The following is a 7,273-nucleotide window of genomic DNA, read 5'->3' on the forward strand; positions in this document are numbered from 1 at the left end:
TTTACAGAAAACAACTCTCTCAGTATGTCTCATTTTTTGCGACCGCACCAGCCGGGAAAAATTCGAGATATACAGGGTGATTTTTTAAGCATGCTCACCCCATTTTTATGCTTAAATTATGCATATATTCAAATTTTAATTTTTGGAATTTTTAAGTGTTATTAAAGACGATAATTTCGAGTACTTAGATTTTTCACAACATTTAAGGAGTATCCTGTGGCGATACTAACTTTTGTTTTTCAAATGACAACCTATATATGTTTTAAAGCAAAATGGGATTCAGATAATTTTTCTGAAAATTTTGATGTATCGTAATCGAAATTTGAACGAAAACTTCCTTAGTTATTCTTCTTCAAATACTAAGGAATAAGGATAATATAGTCTATCTGTCTATTAAATACTAAATAGTTAGTAAATGGATACGAGCTCAATTATTATAATTCGGTGTGCAATATAAAATATTTGTTAATAATTACTACTTATTAAATGCTAATGGATTAATATTGCACCTGGCAATGTTCAAAACAAAGGAAATATAAAATAATATCCTTTTCATTTTATCGAGCATGTTATCTTTTAGCCAATATGACATAGGTATTGTTAACTTTTATAGCATACCTACAATAAAATACTCAATAGACAATAATAGTCAATATTCGGTAACATAAATATGAATTAATATATTGTGTACATGATTCCACGGTTCTAGTTTGTAATAGGTAATCAATTATAAATTCATATAATAGAAATAAACATAGATATACACATATTATACCTATCTATAAATATGGAAACGTCCAAGAAACGGCTTCCAGATTACGCCCGTGTTTTAAGAGCGGGTAAAGTACAGTAATTTCAGTTATGGGCGTTTAGATAAAAGATAATTGCCAATAATTGCGATAAACCACAGACCAAGATATAATATTTTCTATGATAAAATCGACTGAAAAATAATATTGGTTAATACGGGTGTTGAGTAGTCTGGAAAAAACATAACTTTTGTTAGCCTTCCCCCCCCCCCCCCTATTATTAATAATAACAGCAACAAAACTGCGTGAGAGATACGTCAATGAGTGATGTAGATTACAAACATGCAATTTACCACTTGCGAAGTCGACGAATATAATGAAATGTTTAAAATAGGTAGGCCATAGGGGCGTTGAAGCGTAGAGAAATAAAATAAAATATAAATTATAATTTCACAATTTTTGGAAAACTGGTAAATTAGCCAAGAATTACGATATTTGTTACTAATTTAGGTATAGACAGTTATAAAGTGTTAATAATACCAGTTGGGAAGTTGGTGGCAAATAATACAAGGTATTATTATTTATTAGTTATTAGTATTTGATATTTTGGCCACGATTGTCAATACCTTATTCAGTTTTGTTGAGACGATGTTTATATTTTATATTGCTATTGGCTATATTTGGATTTATTTTATATACCTACTAATAAAGTAGGTATTAAATTATATTATATGCCTATTAGGTATAAAAAGATTTTATTGGATTATATTTTCAAGAAAATAATAATTGAATTTACCTGTGATTGATTGTAAGATTGTTATTATTAAACTGCAACTAACTACAAAATCGAACTCACCACAAGAAATACATACAAAATGATATATCACATGAAGAGTTTGTAATAATCAAAATTATTCGGGTATCGGGTTAACCCGAATGATTTATATGGGTTTTGGTTAATACGGGTGTTTTGAAAACTGAATCATTCGGGTTATATCGGTTTCGGGTGTTTGATTTTTTAAGGGAGTTTAGGAGTGTTAGGGGTTTAGGTTAATTCGGGTGCAATGCCCTGCAACAAATGATATACCATTATAGCTTTCCAAATCCAATAGCTTGATAATTGAAAATTATAGATATAGCGATAGTCATAATATAAGCATAAATCGAATCATACACAGCTCTAAAAATATTTGTCGATTATCGACAAATGTTTGCGTTTGAACCACAGATATATAAAAATACTAGATAGCTGACGGCTATAGTCCATACGTATAAAATATTGTCTCCAATATATGGTAGTCAATCGCTATCTAAGAGGTGACTGTTTACAAATTAAAGTATTGTAGTAGTAGCATGATAAATTAATTTGTCATGAGTAGTAGTACAGATAGACTAGTCTATTACAGAATCATAATATATGCGCGTTCATACCCCCTCGCTCGGCCCTCACCATCAATAATTTCACTAGCAATGAGATCAGAGTAGCTAAGTAATAAGCATATTATACAGAATATTCTATATGTATAACAAAGTATAGTACATTAATTTATGAGTATCTACATTTTTTTTTTTTTATTATTTTGAAAAGAAACAAGATCTATATTTGATATAATGAAAGAATAAAAAACAACAGCGAGATGAGATTAATAAATTAAATTTATTAAAATATAAATGAACATAAGGTTTTCTAATTTTTATAATACACAATACAAAATGAGAAAAATCCCAAACACAAAATATAGATACAATATGTATTATTATAAAATAATACCATTTACATAAAAACAATATTTTTTATATAAACATTTTTACATACAAATTTAAATCATTAACAAATTGTTTTTGTTCTAATAAAAGTAAAAAAAAAAATTACAAAAGTAAAAATTTATTTACATGCTAAACAAAACAAATATATTTTCATTTTGGGGAAATATAAATTACCAATTAATATCATACACTTTGATTACATTGTATTGCATCTAGCAATTTTATTACAAAATACTTTTTTTTTCTATGAGCAATAATATCAGTAATATCATAAGCGTTTAAGCATTTTTGTTTTTAATTAAATTTAAATCATGTCATATTATAATGTTGAAAAAATGGATATGTTTAAATGTTACATACAGTTTAATAATAATGCTACAACATCAGTTAAGTTATATACTGAACTTTATGATGACAACCATACATACACAGTCATTTGCAAGGATACAAATACATTTAGTTTTTTTTCAATAAAAAAAAATGTAAGATGTAAGCGAGTAATAAATTTAAAAAATACTGTTATGATTCTTGTACATTTATATAAGAATCCACATACACCATTATGTATCATATTAGGTTAGTAATCAAATTTTATAATTATTAAAACATTTATTAACACTTTTTTTAGTTATTTTTTTTTTATGATTATTTCATGGCTAAGCTCATAGTTATTCACAGCAATCAATGAAAATTGTAGTAAAAAAGTTGTCTATATAACTGTAGATGAACTTCAAAACAAAATAGTAGAGGCATGTGAATCAATCTCTAAGGAAATGTTATTTAAAGTAACCCACCAAGAAGTTTTAAAGCAAATGGAAATATGCTTAAGGGTAAATATTTTTAAATATTTTGAACATTTATTAAAATATAAGTAAATGACCATTTTAATTATTAAATGTAATTATATTTTATTTAATGAAAATATACATTTGTTTAATATAACCAGTGGTCGGGAGTAGCACGCTCATTGTAGCGATATACTTTAGTGCGCTAGTAATTTTTAGTTAGCATAGCGAAAATGACCATTATTTTTTCGCTACCTTCAATACTTATTTGGTGATAGTTAAAACAACTATAATATTTATTTATTTACATTATAATAATGATGAGTATATTAATGCCTTTTTCGGGTTTAATCCACGATTAACTTGCGTAGTTAAAACCCGTCTAGTGACCAAATATTAAATCAGTACAAACTATAAACTATCAATTTTCAATTGGAAAATTTTAAAGTGCAAGCTACTTTTTTTCGGGGACTAGCCGTAGCATTAGCGTGTGACAAAAAACTAGTAGCGTCCCGACCACTGAATATAACTCTTGTCTTTAATGTAACTAACCTAACCTATAACTACCAAATATCGAAGAGTGGCCACATTAATACTATAATATAAACCTTATTGCTTACGGTGCAGTTTCAAATTACAATTTAATATGACACACTACTTCAATTTCAATAGCTATAGATAAAGTTGTTTACGGTCTGTATTAATTATTGAAAATATTAATAATGTTTTAATGTAGATTCTTAAATTAATGCACAGTTTAAATATAATTATTACTTCTATGAAAAAATTTACAACTTCAAATGAAATGTAGAATTAATTGAAAATTAAAATTACATTTGAATATTAAGCTAAAATTATTATCTTTAAATTAAAACATCTTACAATATTGGACCTAATAGTTTTATTTGACACTTACTTTTGGCTGTCTAACTAGGTTGAGTAAAAAAAAAAATAAACTTTATGATATTAAATTAAAAATACTTATAAATATTACAAATATTTGTCTTCACGATTTCAATGGCTTAATATTAAATATTTACAACTAAATATGTAAAATTAGGTTTAGTTATAACATTCAGAAATATGTTACTTACAACTATGTGTAAATACTATCTAAAAATTATTTTATCCATAAAATATATCTCACAGATTGATTGGACATTTTAGGTTTTGTTATAATAATTGTATGCACAAGTCTTCAATATGAATGTTTGTTATGTTCCTGAAACCAAATATAAAAATTGAAATGACATTTAATAAAAACTAACGAATATAGGTAATATTACCTAATGTATTATATAAAGAAACATTGGTAATCATCTTAGAAGTGCAATATACATTAGAATAGAAATTAAACATAATAAATGAACATTGTTAACAAACCACAAGATTAAATTCCCTGGTAGTCTTCTCTCAAACTATCACTGTAGTAGTCACATGCAAGATTTTTGTGAAATAATAGCAATATCCACATTCCTGGTTAATATCTAACCTTTCTGAAAGTAAAAATAAATTTAATTTTTAAAACAATGAAGTTCATTTATTAAAATGTATTTATTTAAGTCTTTAAGCTTATGTACTTTTTATAAGATTAGGTACTTACACTTACACTTACTTATTACTTACATTTTAAAATAATGTTGCAGTACAGTGCCTACTTAATAAAATGTTCAAAAGTGACAATACTTTGTTCTAGTTTTTAAATTCCCATAATTATGTTGATTATAATTGAACATTTAAGCTAACATTTTGAGTTTCACAAAATAGAAATAACAACTAAGTATGAATTTGTTCTGAAATCAAATATATGAGGTAAAATTGTTTGATATAAACTGAAAAATAAGTATAAAAAATGTTTTACTTACAAATATGTGCAAATACTATCTATAAATAATTTTATCCAAAAAATATGTTTTATCTCATGTTATAGAGACTTTGGGGCCGGAGTGGCGCAGTGGTCACACAGTTGACTTACGACTCACACAGTCATCGGTTCGATTCATAGCAAAGTGCAAAAAAATATGTGTGATTCTACGCAGTCACCATTTTCCCGTGCTGTCGTCCGATTGCGTCATCCGGTTTCCAACTAGGTCCCACTCCACTGGGAGTGAAGACCGCACATGCCTCCTCTTGGAGAAGGGGGGTAGTATCATGCATATAGTGATATATACATAGATAAATAGATCACATGATCTCCCTACTACCCACTTGTGATAAGCATTGTCAAAGACCTTGAGGTCGTTACAATGAACAAATATAGAAAAAAAAAAAAAAAATGTTATAGAGATTAATACATTTTAAGCTCGTTGAGTATCAAGACATGTTTGTAATGTGCCTGAAACCAAATACAAAAATCTAAATGACATTTAATAAAAACTGAATAATGTTATATTAGGCACCTTTAGTTATGTATCATTTAGAAACATTGGTAATCATCTTTAAAGTGCATTATGCGTGTAGAAATTAAACACAATTAATTAACTTCGTAAACAGCATGAGATAAAATTCTTCGGAAACCCTCTCTCAACTCAGTCGTTGTAGTTACATGCAAGTTTTGAATAGGATAATAGCAATATTCATGTTGGTAGATAATATTCAACATTTCTGAAAGTAAAACAAATTTAAATTTAAAAACAATGTAGTTAATTTACTAAATATATGTATTTAAGCTAGTCCTTTTTATTACTTTTCGTATAAAAACTTACCCTTTTAAAATATTTTGCTGGTAGTCTACTCAAAAAAAATGTTAATGTCAACTCTTTTAAAAGAAAATTATTTGAACAAATCAAAATATTGACACTTTGCATAGTGAACACTTTACATAATATTCATAATTATGACAAAATAAATATTAATAATATTAAAATTATATTACGTATATCAAATACCTCGTCAAATATTATTATATTTTATACATTGTCATGGTAGTATTTAATATTTATGAACTAAATTCAATGACAAATCGATAACATCTAACCAGTCGTATCGGCTTCTGATAAGGCGAAATAAAAAGGGTCTACATATAGCTCACTACTGATATTATGACCAAAGACAAAAATATGGTATAGCGCTTCAAGCGGAAATATTCCATGGAAATGTGATTCTACAGCTGATGTTAACATGTGGGCACAAATATTTTATCTCACTGTTTAGGGTTATCAATATTTGGTATCTGTGTCTGTGCTTTATAAAATATGCGGTTTATTAATTATTATAGGACGAAGAAGAGGGCAAAGTGCAACCTGTGTAATATCTTGATCAGTTCCTATTTATTTTATACTTATACAATTATCAAATATATCTTATCTTAAAGTTATAGCACTTGCGTAATCTAGAAGCAAACCGGACTTGTATAAATATGGATACATGTTTAGCAGCTATGTTTATTTATATTATAATATGTATTTCTAATCGATTATTACATATTAGAACTGTGTAATTATGTAAATATGTCGCATTTGTCTTATCGACTACAATTGACTATTGTTTAGTGTATTATTGTAGATAGGTGTATACTGAATATGTTATAAAAATTAATTAACGATACCTAGGGTATAAGATAACATGCTCGATAAAATGAAAAAGATATTTTTTTATATTTCCTTTGTTTTGAACATTGCTAGGTGCAATATTAATCCATTAGCATTTAATAAGTAGTAATTATTAACAAATATTTTATAATGCACACCGAATTATAATTATTGAGCTCGTATCCATTTACAAACTATTTAGTATTTAATAGACAGATAGACTATATTATCCTTATTCCTTAGTATTTGAAGAAGAATAACTAAGGAAGTTTTCGTTCAAATTTCGATTACGATACATCAAAATTTTCAGAAAAATTATCTGAATCCCATTTTGCTTTAAAACATATAGGTTGTCATTTGAAAAACAAAAGTTAGTATTGCCACAGGATACTCCTTAAATGTTGTGAAAAATCTAAGTACTCGAAATTATCGTCTTTAATGA

General features: G+C 26.8%; 1 long non-coding RNA gene across 1 annotated transcript; it reads right to left on the reverse strand.

The window, feature by feature from the left end:
* Nucleotides 1-2,639: 2,639 nt before the first annotated feature.
* Nucleotides 2,640-5,215, reverse strand: LOC107882595. The gene is made up of 4 exons (XR_001678814.2): nucleotides 5,167-5,215; nucleotides 4,928-5,094; nucleotides 4,685-4,797; nucleotides 2,640-4,523 (listed from the first exon to the last, which is right to left on the reverse strand). It is a non-coding gene; the product is annotated as an uncharacterized LOC107882595 (long non-coding RNA).
* Between the last annotated feature and the right edge of the window lie 2,058 nt (nucleotides 5,216-7,273).

Source organism: Acyrthosiphon pisum, unplaced genomic scaffold (assembly GCF_005508785.2).
Source record: "Acyrthosiphon pisum isolate AL4f unplaced genomic scaffold, pea_aphid_22Mar2018_4r6ur Scaffold_21271;HRSCAF=23481, whole genome shotgun sequence".
Classification (NCBI taxonomy): Eukaryota; Metazoa; Arthropoda; class Insecta; order Hemiptera; family Aphididae; genus Acyrthosiphon; species Acyrthosiphon pisum.